Raw genomic sequence first — 19,376 nt, forward strand, 5'->3', positions numbered from 1 at the left:
CACCACACTTCCTGTAGCTTTCCATTTCCCATCCCCCAACTCACAAGTTTAAAGTCTGTGACTGTGTTTGCAGGGCATGGACTTCTCACACAACAGGGGACAGGCTGATTTCTCAGGGTTTGGTTTATTTATTTATACACATAAATAAATTTATGTAAATTTTAATACATAAATGATATATATGTTAATAAATGTATTTATTTCGTTCAATGTCAAAGTTACATCAGGTACCTTCCCCGGCCAGCGAAAACACTTCGCCTCTGATGTTTTGTTCTCTGAAGGATTGGAATCACCATTTAATTGGGTCCATGGTTTAATGACTCTCCCTGGGATCAGGGATTGCTTAACAAAAGAATTAAGACATCTGTTTATGGTTTGTTCTCCTTCCATGTTTCTGTCGTCATACGTCCGGGGAGCAAAGTGACCAGGTGTCTCTGACTGAGCTGTCCTGCTGTTTTATCATCGTACCTGGGAGATACAGACACCAAAGCTGGTTTTGTGCAGAAAACAGAGGGAACTTGGGAACATACAACATGAGCTCGGGTCTCCATCCTCCTTCCTGCCCATTGCCCGGGCATAGCCATGTACACAGGGGATGGCATTTTACACATGGGACCTTCCAACCAGAGATCAGAAACCTTTCCGATATTTCTCAGAAGTGAGCTTTGGCTAAACCCTTAATTAACCAATAATTAACGACTGCCTGCTGTTGAATAGTGTTCAGGGTGTAAGGTTTGTATAATTTAGACAGTGGATCTAATATCTATGAACATTATCTATTATTCCCATCCACCCTCCCCTGACCTGAGCAGTAAAACTACATGAAGCAATGCCCTAACCCCACACACAGCCCCATCACAGCAAACCTCCCTCATGTCCAGCCTGCTGGGATCAAACCCTCTCATAGAGAGACTGTTGTTTGTCCTTGCAGCAGTGGGGAAATGATCCCTGCTCTCATGGCTGCCCCCTGCTGCTGGAAGTCCCAATCTGCAGGGACTCGACTCACCTGTTGTCCCATTTCTCAAGGTTTGGTGTAAGGCCAGTGACGGGCATTTGTGGGTTTTGCCGAATAGAGTCTTGGCTGAAGCCCCGACAATCTATGGCCCTGATTTTCCACAATTGCAGCAAGAGCTGCTTTGAGCTCTTGGATTCGATGTTTCCCTCCCTCTCTTTCCTGACAGTCATTGCTTTAATGATGAATGTTTCTTTGGCTGGAACTTCATTCCTCCCCTGACTATCTCTTATGCCTGAGAGGAGTCATCTTCCACTCTGTCCACTGTTCAGCAGCATGACTGGGTACACCTCGGGCTAACGTAAGGATGGAGTTGATGTAAATGTGGGGCAGCAGGGGAGCTCAGTAGTCAGTACTGCTGCCCTCATAGCACAGGGACTCGGGTTCGATTCCAGCCTCGGGTGACTGACTGTGTGGAGTTTGCATGTTCTCCCCGTGTATGTTTGGGTTTCCTGGAGCTGCTCTGGTTTCCCTCCCACAATCCAGTGATGTGCAGGTTTGGTGGGTTAGCCATGGGAAAAAAAAACAGGGATAGGTTATGGTGTGTGTCTGGGTGGGGGCTCTTCAGAGGGATACTCTGGAATCAATGTGCTGAATGGCCTGTGTCCACACTGTACTGATTCTATGTTTTAAATTTCTCATCTTGCTCTCTGCCAAGATATTGTTGGCACCTTGGGACTGAGTAAGCTGAGAATTATTCTAAAACCATTTCGCAAGTACTCTCAGGGCATCAACAAACTATTGTTGAATTTAACTGATTCCTGCAACTGGATCCAACTCTGGACGCTGAGTGATGAAAGGGTCTATGCAAATGTTTTGACGTGTGTAAGATCTTTGTGAACAAGGATGGTGGGTACAGCTGCCTTTTGTCCAGTAGGGCATGCTGCTCTGTGTAGGCCGATCATATCCATCGTATCCAATTGTAGTGACCACTTCGGGAGTCTCTTCACTTCCTGCTCATTCACAAGGATCATCTTCCAATTCAATAAATCCTAATTCTCCACATAAAACCCCTGTATACTTGGTGTAAGACATAGAACATAGCATAGAATGTGGAACATCACAACGCAGTACACGCCCTTTGGCCCTTGCTATTGTGGCAACTTGTGGAACCAATCTGAAGCCTCTCTATCCTATACTATTCCATTTTCATTGATATGTTTATTTAATGACCATTTAAATGCCTTTAAAGTTGGTGAGTTTACTCCTGTTGCAGGCAGGGTGTTCCATGACCCATTACTCTCTGAATAAAGAAACTACCTCTGACATCTGTCCTATATCGGTCACCGCTCAATTTAAAGGTATGTCCCCTCGTGCTAGCCATCACCATCTGAGGCAAAAGGCGCTCTTTGTCCACCGTGCCTAATCCTCTAATTATCTTATATTTCTCAATTAAGTCACTTCTCAACCTTCTTCTCTCTAATTAAAACGGCGTCAAGTGCCTCAGCCTTTCCTCATAAAACCTTCCCTCCAGATCAGGTAACATCCGAGTAAATCTCCTCTGAACCCTTTCTAAAGCTCCCATATCCTTCCTATAATGTGGTGACCAGAACTGTATGCTATTCTCCAAGTGTGGCTGCACCAGAGTTTTGTACAGTTGCATTATTACTTTAAGTCTCTGAAATCCAACCCCTCTACCAATAAAAGCTAACACACTGTATATCTTCTTAACAACCCTACCAACCTGGGTGGCATCTTTCAGGAATTCATGTACATGGACACCGAGGTCTCTCTGCTCATCTACACAACCAAGAATCTTACCATTAGACCAGTATTCTTTATTCCTATTGCTCCTTCCAAATTGAATCACCTCACACTTTTCTGCATTAAATTCCATTTGCCACCTGTAAGCCCAGCTCTGCAGCTTATCTATGTCTCTCTGTAACCTACAACATCCTTCATCACTGTCCAGAATTGTGCCAACCTTAGTGTCATCCACAAATTTAACAATCTTTCCTTCTATGCCCTCATCTCGTTCATTTCTGAAAATGACAAACTGCAGTGGGCCCAAAACATATCCTTGCAGTACACCACTAGTAACTGAACTCCAGGATGAATATTTCCCGTCAACCACCACCCTCTGTCTTCTTTCAGGGAGCCAGTTTCTGATCCATACCACGAAGTCACACTCAATTCCATGCCTCTGTATTTAGTGCAATAGTTTGCCGCGGGGAACGTTATCAAATCCTTTGCTATACCCATATATACACATCAACCACCTTACCCTCATCCAACTGTTTGGTCACCATCTCAAAAAACTCAATAAATTTATTGTATTCTACTCTCCTTCTTGAACAAGGGGACAACATTTGCTATCCTCCAGTCTTCTGGCACTAATCTCTCGACAATGATAACATGAAGATCAAAGTCTAAGGATCAGCAATATCATTGCTGGCTTCCCAGAGAACCCTTGGATAAATCCCATCCAGCCTAGGGAACTTATCTATTTTAACACTTTCCAGAATTACTAACTCCTCCTCCTTGTGAAGCTAAATCAAGTCTACTCCTGTCGCCTGTATCTTTATATTCTCCTCGATAACATTATCTTTTTCCAGTGTGAATACTGACAAAATTTATTCACTTCGTGCTTTCCCAGCTCCTTGGACTCCACACACACCTTCCCACTACTATCTTTGCTTGGCCCCAATCTTTTCTATTCATTCTTCTATTCCTGATATAGCTGTAGGAAGCTTTTGGGTTTCCTTGATACGCTCTGCCAATGAACTTTCATGTCCCCACCTTGCTCTACTTAACTCTCCATTTAGATCTTTCCTGGGTGATTTGTAACTCTCAAGCACCCAAATTGAGCCTTCACGTCTCATCCTAACATACGCCTTCTCCTTCCTCTTGACAAGAGATTCAACTTCTTTAGTAAACCACGGCTCCCTCACTCGACAACTTCCTCCCTGCCTGACAGGCACATACTTATCAAGGACACGCAGTAGCTGTTCCTTAAATAAGCTCCACATGCCAATTGTGCCCATCCCTTGAAATTTCCTTCCCCAAATCTGTGCAACTTAAATCTTGCCAAATTGCATCATAATTGCCTTTCCCCCAGCAATAACTCTTGCCCTCCTTTATATACCTATCCCTTATCATCGCTAAAGTAAACATAAACGATTTGTGGTCACTATCACCAAAGTGCTCCCTGACCTCCGAATGTATCACCTAGTCTGGTCCATTCCCCAGTACCAAATCCAGCGTGGCCTCGCCCCTTGTTGGCTGGTCTACATACTGTGTCAGGAAACTCTCCTGCACACATTGGACAAAAACGGATCCATCTAAAGTACTGGAACTATAGTATTTCTAGTTAATACAACCAGGGAGGATCCAACTCCTTTTTAATACATGGTCCTGCAGGCCATCATTTGTGTGTTCAATAACAAGACCAACTGAAATGTTTACCTGCAGCTACTCTAGGGCAGAGCTGTCAGCTGGACAGCTGCTCAGTTACCATCCCGAATAGCTCCTTCACTTGGTTGTCTCAAATCCGTGCTGTCTCCCAAATACATCTCATAATCATTCTATAACTGAACTGCTTATAATACTACATTCCACCAAATTGCCCCTCATGTTTAGGGATGTGTAGGTTAGATGCATTATTCAGGGGAATATAGAGTAATAGGGTATGAGAATGGGTCTGGGCGGGATACTCTTCAGAGGGTCAGCGTGGACTTGTTGGGTCAAATGGCCTGTTTCCACGCTGTAGGGATTCTATGATTCTCCGAAATTTCTCTAATTCCTATAACTGAAGTCGAGACAGAGATTAATCTGTGTCTCGGTGAGCTGTTTGTAATTGATGCTCCTCTGCTGTTACACAGCTTCTGACTCCATTTTCCTGAGTTCCTGGCTGAGCTGTTGTACAACAACACAAACAGCTCTGTATACAGATTGGATTTGTGCAGTGTTTCACTATGACAGCTGTCTGTTCCGTGGCTAACTCAATAAAACAGATCCATTTCTTTAATGCATTGATCACCTGATCTTTCTGGTGTAATTGTTTTAGAAATATTTACACATTCTCCATGATCTTCACAACTCCATCAGCTTTCTGAACTCAGTGCTCTGCTTCCTGAACTGAAAGAAACATCTCTTTGGTGAAAACATCTCACCTGTGGATTTGGGATTGTCAGAGCTGGGTTCACTTACATTTCTCAATGTCATCATTGTTTTAACTTCATTTAATCATGAAATGACGGTTTCCCTACTGATACAATATTACTTAGCCACCCTTTATCTATCGCAAGATCATCAATGTTTTCGTGAACTGTACAGTTATATTCAATGTGCTTACCTGTGACTTATTTATGCGCATATTTACCGACTCTTAACATACAAAATGATCTTTAGGAGTTCTCCAATCTTTCGTCATCACCATCTTTATTTATATTTTTCTTGAGTAATTACTATCCAATGAACAGGCCCGCAGTCACGTTCACGCAAAATAATAATTCTGTTTTATTTCTTTTTGTGCCACACAACAAAATATTTGCAGACATGATGAGTGTTTCAGAGCCATACATTTTTCGTGAAATGCGGGTATTTTCTACAAATTCAGGTTCGCTGAAAATGACATATCCCAAGCTATATTTTTCACAGATATACATACCCTGCATGGTCAATGCCATAAACAGATGTCAGTTGGTTGTATGTTGCATTTCGTTCCACCCAGTGTATATTACACAAGGAAAGGACATGAATGAAACGTAATAACGAAATGAATTTAGTTTGATTGTCTAAATCCATGTAGCTCTTTGTGAAATGGCAATAATTTAACAATGAGATCACAAGGGGATGTAACTGCAGTCTCCAGCTGCTCTCTGAATTTATTCTGGGTCAGGACATATGTCCATGTGTTGGTGCAGGTACTGAGGAACTGAAGCTTATTGGTGATGGATTCCAGGTAACAAAGGGGATCTGTGACAGAGTAAAAATATGCCTTTGTAACTCACTGATGAACGTAAAATACAAGCTGGGTCACCCATAATGTTAGAAAGCTGCCAGATATTTTGAAGAGTAATATGATGGATTTTCTTTGTATCTCCATTTCTGGATCCTTGCCATTCTCTCCATTGAGGTGATCCCGGAGAGACCTGCAGACTTTAATTGCTGCTAAAATACATTGATAGTCAAAAGATTGAGGAGCAACAACAGGAAGAATGGTGTCAAAGCAATTAAAGTCATATATAATATATGACAAAACCAGCCCATGCAGTCAAAGGCATGAAGTTCACTTTTGCAATGTAATACCAGGGAATATTCGAGAGTGCGGTGCTGTAAAAGCACAGCAGGTCAGGCATCATCCCAGGAACAGGAGAATCAACATTTTGGATCAACATTTGAATCTACATTTCTGGTAGAAACCCTTCATCAGGATTAAAAATCACACAACACCAGATTATAGTCCAACAGGTTTAATTGGAAGCACACTAGCTTTCAGAGTGTCGCTCCTTCATCAAGTGATAGTGAAGGGCTCAATCCTAACACACAGAATTTATAGCAAACATTTACAGTGTGATGTAACTGTAATTATACATTGAAAAATTGATTGTCTATTAAGCCTTTCATCTGTTCGAATACCATGTTAGTTTCACTTCTTTCATGTGTAAATCACAAAAACTTTGTGTTAAAAGTTGCATTCTCTGGTTAGCTGTTAACAATGGTTAGCTGGACAATACGTTGAAGGTGTTGGCCCCCTGTGTTCTCTGTCTATGCCATGATGTTTAGATCGATTATCATCTAAAAAGTAGGATAATGGAGTTTTACATGAATTCATGCAGTTTTAGAGCTCAGAGTTCTACATGAATGCATGCAGTTTTTGAGCAAAGTACAATGTAATCCTGCAAGTACAAATTCACCCCACAAAATATATGTGTGCATTTAGGTCTTTGTCCGTCTGCGTGTGTCTGTCTGTCTGGGTTGGAGGTTGTGAGTGAGCGTGAGAAAGTGTATTTGTGTGTAGTGAGTGCAGAGTATCTTAAGTCTGTGATGGGGTGCAAGTGTGAGTGTGTGTGTGTGTGCGTGTGTGTGTGTTTGTGTGTGTGTGCGCGTGTGTCTGTGAGGATGTATGTGGTTGTCTGTGTGAGCGTCCGTGTATATGTGTGTCCGGGTGTATGTGTGTATAGGAGTGCCTGTGTGTGTATGTGAGTGTATGTGTGCGTAGGAGCATCTGTGTGTGTTTATCGTGCAATGGTGGTTATTTGTATTGTGACATGAACCCAAGGTCCCGGTTGAGGCCCACCCTATGGGTACGGTATTTAGCTATCAGACTCTGCTCGGCTACTTTTCGCTGTTGCCTGCCCCGAAGTCTGCCTTGGAGGATAGTCACCCGAAGGTCCAAGTTCGAATGTCCTGGACCACTGAAGTGTTCCCCAACGGGGAGGTAACACTCCTGTCTATTGATTGTTGTGTGATGCCCATTCATCCGTTGTTGTAGCCTTTGTTCGGTTTCCCCAATGTACCATGCCTCCGGGCATCCTAGCCTGAAACGTATAAGATAGACAACGTTGGCTGAGTCACATAGGTACCTGCCATGTACATAGTGGGAGGTGTCCCCACACGTAATGGTGGTATCTATGTCCACATTCTGACACGTCTTGCAGCGCCTACCGTGACAGGGTTGTATGGAGTTGTCCTGAGAGCCGGGCAGCCTGCTACAAACAATGATCTGTTTGAGGTTTGGCAGTTTTAAAGGAGAGTAGTGGAGGTGTGGGGAAGGTATTTTTGAGATTCTCATCCTCATTGATGATGTGTTGCAGGTCGCAAAGAACATGGCGTATTTTGTCAGCTCCTGGGAAATACTGAACATCGAAGGGTACCCTGTTAGTTGCAGCAGATGTCTGTCTCCTGAGGAGGTCATTACAGTTCCTTGCCGTGGCACGTTGGAACTGGTGGTCAATGAGTTGGGCATCGTAGCCCGTTCTTGTGAGGGATCCCTAAGTACTTCCAGGTGCCTGTCGCGTTCCTCCTCATCTGAGTAGATCTGGTGTACGTGTAGGGCTTGTCCATAGGGAATGGCTGTTATAATATGTTTTGGGTGGAAGCTGGAGAAATGTAGCATTGTGAGGTTGTCTGTGGGTTTGCGGTAGGGTGTGGTGCTGAGGTGTCCATCCTTGATGAAGATGCATGTGGCCAAGAATGAAACAGTTAATCGAGAGTAGTCCATGGTGAGTTTGATGGTGGGATGAAACTTGTTGATGTGACTGTCTAGTTTTATCAGTGACTCCTCGGCATGGGTCCAGAGGAAGAAAATGTCGACAATGTACCTGGTGTATAATGTTGGTTGGAGATCCTGCATAGAAAAGAAGTTTTGTTCGAACCTGTGCATATAAACGTTGGCATATTGGGGTACAAATGTGCTCCCCATGGTTGTTCCATGTGTCTGGATGATGAACTGGTTGTCAAAGGTGAAGGCGTTGTGATCAAGGATAAAATGGATGAGTTGTCGGATGGTGTTTGGAAAATTTTCAATGTATTATTTCAGTTACATCACACTGTAAACTTTTGCTATAAATTCTGTCCTACAATTGTGTCCTCCACACCCATCTGATGAAGGGGCAACGCTCTAAAAGCTAGTGCTTCCAATTAAACCTGTTGGACTATAACCTGGTGTTGTGTGGTTTTAACTGAGGACGGTTAGGTAAGCAACACTGAAAATCAAGTGTGTACTGTCTTGAATCTCAGGGATCCTGGGAAAGGTGGTACCAGACCCTGAAGACCATGTCAACAGCGAGCTGTAGGATTATCCAAACGACTGGGAAAAAGACATCCCGTTCATGTTGTTTGCCATGAGAGGTGCCCCAAACAAACTGACCTAGTTTACTCCCTTTGAATGAATATTCGGACATGAAGTGATGGGGCCTTTGAAATTAGGAGGGTTTTGAGTTACAGACCTGGGGATATTCCAGCCTAGTTCTGTCAGTGATTGTCCCTTTGACCCTGTGGACGGAGCAGGAGACTGGGGTTGCGGGTGGGCTCAGGGTCGGAGGGGAGAACTAACTGTGTGTTTTTGTCCATCTCTGTGTGAGAATTTGATTCTCAATCCTGGTTTTGATCCTTTAACCTCACTTCCTCCCTGAACAGCTCTCCTAAAGCAAGGCCCTGGAGCAGGGTCTGTCCCTAATTGGAGAGAGTGGGTGTGAGAGACCATCGACTGGGACCATCTGGACAGATGAATCTCACCTCCTTAACCTCTCCGTGTTAACCCTTGACTCATCCTTGTATCTGTCTGATATTCCTCGTCCCTCTCTTACTCTCTCTCTCACTCACTTTATACCTGTTTCTCTATCTCTCTCAAACTTTCTCCCTCTTACTGGCATCCTTTCCTTTTGTCTTTTTTCTCTTTGATCTCTTCTTTCTACTTTTGCACATGTTCCTTCCTTCCATCCTTCCTCCCTCCCTGAGACAACAGCCTCAGCCATCTCCAGAATATGTGTTGGACGTCTTTCGATGAGGAATAACGGCAGGTTACACAGAGACTGTGGACACAGAAAGACTGTGTCCAATCAAGGCTAAAACAGCTGGTGGGAATGGGGAAAGTGGAATTTCCAACAACCCGGGCTGAAACCTTTGTGCTCCCACCAGACCAGATCACTGCAGAGGGTGACGCATTTAGATTCGATTAGACGTACAGTGTGGAAACACGTCCTTCGGCCCAACAAGTCCACACCGACCCGCCGAAGCGCAACCCACCCATACCCCTGCATTTACCCCTTACCTAACACTACGGGCAATTTAGCATGGCCAATTCACCTGACCCGCACATCTTTAGACTGTGCGAGGAAACCGGACCACCCGGAGGAAACCCACGCAGACACGGGGAGAACGTGCAAACTCCACACAGTCAGTCGCCTGAGTCGGGAATTGAACCCGGGTCTCAGGCGCTGTGAGGCAGCAGTGCTAACAACTTGGGGAGCAAGATTGACTGTCCCAGGCAAAGGTCACCACCAGATACAGGCTGAAATCAACCAGGGTCATCCAATGGTTTCCAAGATATCCTGGGAAGAAGCTATGTCTTGTGTCCAGGGCTGGATACCAACATAGCTGCATTGGTGGGCAGTGCCCAGAGTGCCAACAAAGACAAAAATTGCCACAGGTGACTCCCACCCCACATTCACGGGAACGACCGTGTTAATCCTGAATTCGGTGACATGTTGTCTATGCCTGTCCTTTCATGTGCACAGTGTCCCTGGTCAGGGTGGATGTCCATTCAATGTTTGAGAAGTGAAATAATCTATTCCTGTTCATGAACCTCATGTTCACATTGAAACCATTAGGAGCCTCTCGGACATAATACAAAAAGGCATCATTGAAAAATTAGGGCCAGACAGTTCAGGTGCAATGTTTGGAAACATTTCCACATCCACAGTGTGGGAGGTGTTCACTTCCACGTATGGCAGTTGGTGGGAAATCAGATGTTAATTTTAAATCTGAAATTGATTTTTGAACATCAAAATAATTAATGGACATGGTCAAAGGCAGATAGATGGATTGAAGCCACAGATCAGTCATGATCTCATCGAATGACAGAACAGGTTCCAGGGGCTGAATGTCATACTCCTCTTCCCAAGAAACAGCTTGTTCATGTTGTTTCAATATCTCCTTCCCAATATGGTTCATGAATCTGTTGCTTTTAATTCCTCTATGCCAGTTTCTATTTGTCCCTTTCACCTCAAGAAACAGTTTATTCCTGAAAGAGTTACTGCTGATTCTTTCAATCCATGAAAAGGTATTAAAGTTTATGCAAACACAAGAGAGAGCTAAGTGGGGCTTCAGGGAATAGGAAACACAAAGTGAGAAACAGAAGGAAAAGCTGGAGAAAGTCAGGCTGAGGTGTGCTGAAAGGGCCTGGTGAGCACTGCTGCTGTAGAAACACTGACAGAGCAAGTCAGCAATCTCTGTCCCAGTTGCTTCTAACTCAAATTCCAAAAGAGCGATGTCACACAAAAGCCCCTCATCAGGAATAGAGGCAGAGTGCTTGTAGGGTGGGGAGATAAATGAGAGGAGTGTGGGGGTGGGGAGAAAGTAGCATAGAGTACAATAGGTGAGTGGGGAGGGAATGAAGGTGATAGGTCAGGGACGAGGGGGGGAAGGTAGCAAAGAGTACAATGGGTGAATGGGGGTGGGATGAAGGTGATAGGTCAGAGAGGAGGGTGGAGCGGATAGGTGGAAAGGAAGGTATGACAGGTCATGGCGATTGTGCTGAGCTGGAAGGTGGAACTGGTTTGAGATGGGGGAAGGGAAAATGAGTAAACCGGTGAAGTCCACATATATGCCCTGGGGTTGAAGTGTTCCAAGGCGGATGGTGAGGCGTTATTCCTCCAGGGGTCGGGTGCTGTGGGAGCGGCGGTGAAGGAGGCCCAGGAACTCCATGTTGCCGGCTGAGTGGGAGGGGGAGTTGACATGTTGGGCCACAGGACGGTGTGGTTGATTGGAGCAGGTGTCCCAGAGATGTTCCCTAAAGCACTCTGCTCGGAGGCGTTCAGTCTCCCCAATGTAGAGGAGACCGCATTAGGAGCAACGGATACAACAAATTATATTGGTGGATGTGCAGTTAAAATTTCGACGGATGTGGAAGTCTCTTTGGGGACTTGGATGGAGGTGAGGGAGGAGGTGTGTGCACAGATTTTGCAATTCCTGCGGTGGCAGGGGAAGGATGGGAGGGTTGGCTGTTGGGAGGGCGTGGACCTGACCAGGTAGCCACAGAGGGAATGGTATTTGCGAAAAGTGGAAAGGGGTGAGGAGGTAAATATATCCCTGATGGTGGGGTCCATTTGGACGTGGCAGAAATGTCGGCGGATGATGTGGTTTATGCGAAGGTTGGTAGGGGTGCAAGGTCTCTATCCTTGTTATGGTCCGAGGGGTGGGGTGTGAGGGCGGAGGTGCGGGATGTCAATGAGCTGCGTTGGAGGGCATCTTGAACCATGTGGGAAGGGAAATTGCGGTCCCTAAAGAAGGAGGCGATCTGGCGTGTTCTGTGGTGGAACTGGTCCTTCTGGGAGCAGGTACGGCGGAAGCGGAGGAATTGTGAATACAGGATGGCATTTTCGCAGGAGGCAGGGTGGGAAGAGGTTTAATCCAGGTAGCTGTGGGAGTTGGTGGTCTTGTAAAAATGTCGGTGTCAAATCGGTCATCACTATTTGAGATGGAAGGTCCAGGAAAGGGAGGGAGATGTCAGAGATGGTCCAGGTAAATTTAAGGTCAGGGTGGAATGTGTTGGTGAAGTTGATGAATTGCTCAACCTCCTCGCAGGAGCACGAGGTGGCGCCAATGCAGTCATCAATGTAGCGGAGTAAGAGGTGGGGAGTGGTGCCAGTGTAACGATGGAAGATGGACTGTTCTACGTTGCCAACAAAGAGACAGGCATAGCTGTGGCCCATACGGGTGCCCATGGCTACCCCTTTGTTCTCGAGGAAGTGGTAGGATTCGAAGACCATACTTACAAGGCCACCTGTGCGGTTCCACTCCTTTCCTACAGTGAATTATAATGAGGGTAGCAGAACACACGACATGGCTTAGGACAGAGCTACAGGACCATTGACGAGATGGAGATGTGAAATTAAATACAGTATTGCCAGATTCCCTTATGGCTGAAGATATTATTGTTTACTGATCTGAAGAAGTGAAGTAAATGAACAAATAAACATTTTCTTCAACTGCTCCCTGAACTTGGTCTGGGTAACAGCATAAATAAAAGTGTTTGTGCAGCAGCTCAGGAGCTGCAACATCGAACCCAATATGTCAACAAATTTGTCCAGATAAATCATCACATTTCCAAAATACAGCATTCTCTGCCATATGGAATACACCATAAATATTGACCATAAAAGAATGAAATTTGCAGAGAGTGCAAACATTAAAATAATAGATTTCCTTCGACTGGCCAACTCTTGATCTTTGTGACATTCCCCACTGCCCTGAAACCGGAGTCGTCACCGTGCTCTGCTGCTCCTGATAATGTGTCTGACAGTGAAAATATTTAGCAGCAGGATCAGAATGAATGGGAGCCCAGGGGTCACAAGATGGTGAAGGAACTGAATCATTATCCAGAAATGTGATCTCTCATTCATGTCCCTGAAATGACAAAATGAACTGAGGCTCAAGAAAGTATATTCACCTGATAACATAAAATACCAGTGAATGTTCTTTATACAACTGAGGGCAGTCACTGTTCCCAGCACCACAGCTGAAGTTTTCTCAGTGCAATATCTACTTTTCAACTTCTGACAGCAAATTGCCACAAATCGATCAAAAGTAAAAGCCACAGTGAACCAGACAGAACAATCAGTGGCTGCATAACTCAGAACTGCATGAATATTCCACACACGAATGGAGTACCGCAGGTCATAAAATTCTTCATGAAAAGTCCGTGGAATATGCTGCAGTATCACGTCCAAGATAATAACCAGAAGGTCTGCCACTGCCATGGTCACCAAGTATCGAGAAACACATTTGGAGAGGCCACATCTTCCCGGGTTAGGATCACAACAGCTATCATGTTAACTGTGCAAGGGAAGCAAACAGAGACATTAGAATGTGAGCAAAGCCACCATGTTATTGGGACCTGTACAGAGATTTGCAAATGAGCTATTGTATAAAAATGATTGTATCAGTTACAGTGTATCACATTGTTAATATAGGGACACGGCTTATCCGAAATTAATCTAGTAACTTCAATCTGACTGAAGACTTGTGTTCCAGAACATGCTCCTCCCCTAGTCAGTCTGTTCTAGTGGAGCTCTGACACTGGGATCGAAAATTGCCAAGGTATAGAAAAGACAGGATAAATCCAACCCAGCCAAATATATCCCCATCAGTCTCCCCTGCATCATCAAAGTGATGGAAGCTTCTATCCAGCAGCACCTGCTCAGCAATAAGCTGCTCAGTGACGCTCAGTTTGGGTTCCTCCAGGGACATTAGGTCAAGAACTCATCTGAACCTTGGTTAAAACTTGGACAAAGAATTTCAGATGCAGGGAGAGACTAACAGCTCATAACATCAAGGCCACATCTGAACGACCGAGACATCAAAAGGACCTTGGCTAAACTGGAACCAATGTGTATCATGGGGCACATTCTCCACTGGTTGGAGTCATGGTCGAGAGTGTGGTGCTGGAAAAGCACAGTCGGTCAGGCAGCATCCGAGGGGCAGGAGATTCAACGTTTCAGACGTAAGCCTGGAATCAGAGTTATGCCTGAAACATAGATTCTCCTGCGTCTCGGATGCTTTTCCAGCACCACACTCTCGAATCTGATCTCCAGCATCTGCAGTCCTCCCTTTCTCCTGGTTGGAGTCATACCTCACCCTCCAGGAGAGGAAGGCAGGTGGGGCACCAGTCTCCTGTGGCTATTCCCCTCTCGAACAGGTTTACTGTTTTGGATACTGTTGGGAGGGATAGCCTTTCGGGGGGAGGATAACAGCAGCAGCCAGGCCTGGGGCACTACAACTGGCTCTGCGGTAAACCAGGGGCGGGCAGAGTCTAAGTGAGTGATAGTTGGAGGGGGCTTGCTAGTTCGGGGCACAGACAGGCATTTCTCTGGCTGTGTTGGAGACTCCAGGATGGTGTGTTCCCTCCCTGGTGACAGGGTCTCTGAACAGCTGCATGACACACTTAAAGTGGAGGGTCAGCAGTCATTGTGCACACAGGTAGGAAGAGGGATGGGGTCGTGAGGAGGGAGTACAGGGAGTTAGGGAAGAGGCTGAAAAGCAGGACCTTGAGGGTAATAATCCTTAAGTTAGTCCCAGTGCTGCATGCTGGTGAGGCCAGGAATGCAAGATCCGACAGAGGAATGTGTGGCTAAGGAGCTGGTACAGGGGGCAGGATTTCAGGTTCTTTGATCATTGGGACCTCTTCTGTGGCAGGGCTGACCTGTACAAGAAGGATAGGTTGTACCTAAACTGGATGGGAACCAATATCCTCGCAGGGAGGTTCGCTAGTGCTACTCAGGAAGGAGTCAACTAGAGTGGCAGGGGTCTAGGAACCAGAACAGCAGGTCAGGAAATGGAAAGATCAGGGAGAAGGGAGATGCTAGGAACAGGAAATCAGAAAGGAAGGGCAGGCAGAGACAGGTAAATGAACACGATGGGACTGATGGGCTGAAGTGTGTTTATTTCAACACAAGGAGCATTATGGGGAAGGCAGATGGACTTCGAGCCTGGATCAGTATATGGGACTATGATATAGGGGCCAATACTGGAGTTGAATGAGGGAGGGGCAGGACTGTCTGCTCAGCATTCTAGGGTTTTGTTGTTATAGATGAGACAGAGAGGGAGGTAGAAGACACAGAGGAATGACATTACTGATCAGGGAGAATGTTGTTACTCAGCACTCAGAGAGAACACAGTGGAGGCTCATACACTGAGGCAATATGGGTAAAGCTCAGATATCACTCTGATGGGGTTATACTATAAATCCTTGAACTGCTGCTGACACATTGTGGAACAAATACGTAGGCAGATTATGGAAAGATGCAATAAAAACAGAGTTATCAGAATGAGTGACTTTAACTTCCCCAATATTGACTGGAACATCCTTAGATCAAGAAGCTCAGATGGGGCAGAATTTATTTAGTGCATCCCAGAGGGTTTGTTGAAACAGTATGTGTATAGTCCAACGAAAGGAGGGTCCGTACCGGACTGTGTATTGGCAAAGAGACTGGTCAGGTGGCTGACCTTTCAGTAAGGGAGCATTTTGGAAACAGTGATCAGAACTCCTGCTGCTTGACATTCAATGATGTTCCAGCAGCTGAATCAACATTGTGGGCTCACCACATAAACACAGTGGCTACAAGAGCAGGGCAGATGCTTGGAATACTGCAGTGAGTAATTCCCTTCCTGACTCCCCAAAGCCTATCCAAAGAACTAATCTGGAGTGTGATGGAATACTCCCCACTTGCCTGGATGGGTGCAGCTCCAACAACCCTCAAAAAGCTTGATACCATCCAGGAGAAAGGGACCCACTTGATTGCTCCACATTCACAGGTATCCACTCCCTCCACTATCAACATTCAGTAGCAGCAGTGTGTTCCATGTACAAGATGCCTAGTAGAAATTTGCCAAGATCCTGAGACAGCACCTTCTAAACCCACGACCACTTCCCATCTAAAAACACAAGGGCAACAGATATTTGGGAACCCCACTCTTGGAGTGTTGCCTCCGAGTCACTCACCATCCTGACTTGGAAATATTTGACCAAAATTCCCTGTCTCTGGGTCACATTCCGGGAATTCCCTCCCTCAGTGCATTGTGGGTTTATCTCCTGCATGTGACCTGCAGTGGTTCGATAAGGCAGCTCAGCACCATCTTTCCAAGGGGAACTCAGGACGTCAGTAAACGCCGTTCTGTCAGCAATGTCCATGTCCCACGAAAAAAATGAGACTTGGCAGGACATTGTAAAAAGGATTGCACTGAGAGGCAGGAGGGCAGACAGATAAGATCAATCTCAGAGCAGGCCCAGAAATAGATTGTGAGCTGAAGATTACAAAGAGCTGTGCAAACCTGGGTCAGACACTAATATGAAAGTCGAGTCCTGGGGGAAATAGTCAGCAAGTCTGTAGAATCAGACCAGGAGATATATGACCAACACTAACATCTCGACAAGAGTGTGACCGGGAAAACAATAACTTTCTGTCGAGAAAAATAGGAATTGCTGGAGAAACTGGGCAGGTTTGGCAACATCTGTGGAGAGAAAGTGAAGGCAATGTTTCAAATACAGTGATCCGCCATCAGAACTGGTATTAGCCAGGAAAAGACAGAGCTGGGTTTGTGTTTGATATGGGTTGCCAACCTACCTAAAGCAACGGAAACAGACATGTTGAGTAAAGCAGGGGAGAAGTCTGAGATGGACCAGATAAGATTAGACAAGATGCCCTACAGTATATAAACACACTCTTAGGCCCAACAAGTCCACACTGACCCTCCAAAGAGTAACCCACCCAGACCCATTCCCCTATGTTTACCCCTGACTCATGCATCTCACACTATTGGCAATTGAACATGACCAATTCACCTGACCTGCACATCTTTGGATTATTGGAGGAAGCCAGAGCACCCAGAGGAAACCCACGCAGATACGGGGAGAATGTGCAAACTCCACACAGACAGTCCCCCAAGGCTGAAATCAAACCCAGGTCCCTGACACTGTGAGGCAGCAGTGCTAACCACTGAGCCACCGTGCTGCCCATGAAGGAGAGAGAAGTGGGGTATTGATAGTTTTTCAGTTCCAAATGAGAGAGGGTCGGAGCGTTGACGATGTCATCAATTTCCCGGAGAAAGAACTGTGGGGAGGGTCTGGAGTAGTACAGTACAAAGAATGTTCCATGTACCCCACAAACAAACAGGAATAACCCGGGTCCATGCAGGTACCCAGGGCCACAGCTTGGAACTGACAAATTTGACAGGTGATAAAGGGGAAGTTGTTCAAGACAGAGGAGGGTGGGGGTGGATAGAAATGGTTCAGCCCTCCTTTCTAGGGAAAAGCAGATATCCCTCAGACCATCCTGATACAGGATGGGCATGTCGAGGTATTGCATGGCCATGGTAAAGAGGAGGAGATTGATTCCACAAACTGGGAGTTTTGTAACTGACAAAAGGCATCAGGGGAATCAAACATGTCAGTGGGATGTGAATTGGACAAGGAGAGAGTGAAAATGGATTCAAGTTTGGAAAATAAGTTTAATGGGGCAGGAACAGGCAGAACCAATGTTTGTAGATCTGGGGGAAGAAGGTAGAAGTGGGCAGGATGGGTTTTGAGGAACTGTGAGGTTGGAGGATGTGCAGTGTGTGGGGGGGAGATCTCCAGATTAGATGAGATTAGTGAGTGTCATGGACACAATAGCCTGATGTTCGATGGTGGGGCCATGTTCTGGGAGAGGTGTAAGAGGTATCGGAGAGCTGACACTCTGCTTCCACAGTGTACAGGTGAGACTGTCAGACAACAACATCCCCACCTTTGGGGTAGGCTTGATTACAAAGTCAGGAATAGGCCTGAGAGCACAGAGCACATTCGGCTCAGAGGGAGAGAGGTTTCAATTGTAAGGAAAGGGGTAAATTTCGACGGCTTGTTCAACATAATAAATCCTCAAAAGAAAAAGAAACTTGCTTGAGTGATACCAACAGGCCAGATGGAGGAGATCAAGTGGAGTGAGAGTATTGGAGGCGGTGAAGGGTTGGAAGATGAACCTGATTTAAACATTTGGTCACAGAGGCAAAGAATATGAAGGAAGAATAGTTTAACATCATGTCATGGTCAAAGGTCACTCCATGGAGAGAGAGTGGATGAGGGTGGGAGAGAGGAATAAAACGAAGATATTTTCTCAATACAGAATGTTCTGCATCAGAGAGAGATATTTGAATGTTCAGTGATCTGTGTTTACGAGTGACAGGGTGAGCACTGAGAGAAACAGCTCATTCCCACTGTCAGAGGAATAAAGAGTGATCATACTGCAGTCACAACTTTGACAGTCTGTCCCAGGGTCAACAAAAGCAAAAAACAGATTAGAGATAGGCAGTGAGTGTGAGGGAAGGTACAAATATATGAAATAAAAGAGCAGTCATGGAGGAAGGTGGCAGGTTGGACATGGAAATGAAAGTGAGGTGAACCAGATAAAAGTGAGGATAAAGGCAGCAAGCAGACAGCAATGAATCATGTTTAAAATATCTAATCCTTGGATTTCTCGAAAGCAATGAGGCAAAGACAAGAAACTATATTTAAACAGTGAACACTTAGGTGCAGAGATTTGCAAAAAACAGGCACATCAACAAGGATGGCACCATAAATGGTAAGATCTGTCAATTTGTTCAACATGGTTTACAGAATTCATCGTGAGGCACAGACTTACCAGGGACACCAACAATGCCAAGTATGGGATAGTAAACATAAGTAAAAACCTTAAGCGCAGCTTCGATTTGATAGACTAACGCAATCCGATAAGAATCGTGGTAAACAAAGTTAAGCCAGCCAGAGATACTCCTTCCCATCACTGGATTATTCCAATCCTTTTCCCTCTGATTGTCACTAATTGCAGTGGTATTACACTCTAATGTTCTCCGATACCAATACCATCGCTCCATATCTGCAGTTGTGCTGATCTCTGATTGCTGCAGAGATATTGCTCCTGCTGTCATTCTGTGATAAACAATTCAAGGGAAGCCCATAATAAGCAACTGATGGAGCAGCTCCCAGCTCCCCCAGGGACACAGTTAATTTCAGTGAGTCAGACATGAATTCCAGTCAATGAACATACAGTCGGCGTTGACCCCTTTGAATCAAATCAGTTTTGTCCCACAATAGATAAGAACATTGATCTGGTCCATGTTGGGTTTTATTTTCAAAAAAACATGGAGGAAGTAATTCAAAAGTGGTTCG

Source organism: Hemiscyllium ocellatum, chromosome 38 (assembly GCF_020745735.1).
Source record: "Hemiscyllium ocellatum isolate sHemOce1 chromosome 38, sHemOce1.pat.X.cur, whole genome shotgun sequence".
In the NCBI taxonomy this organism is placed as follows: domain Eukaryota; kingdom Metazoa; phylum Chordata; class Chondrichthyes; order Orectolobiformes; family Hemiscylliidae; genus Hemiscyllium; species Hemiscyllium ocellatum.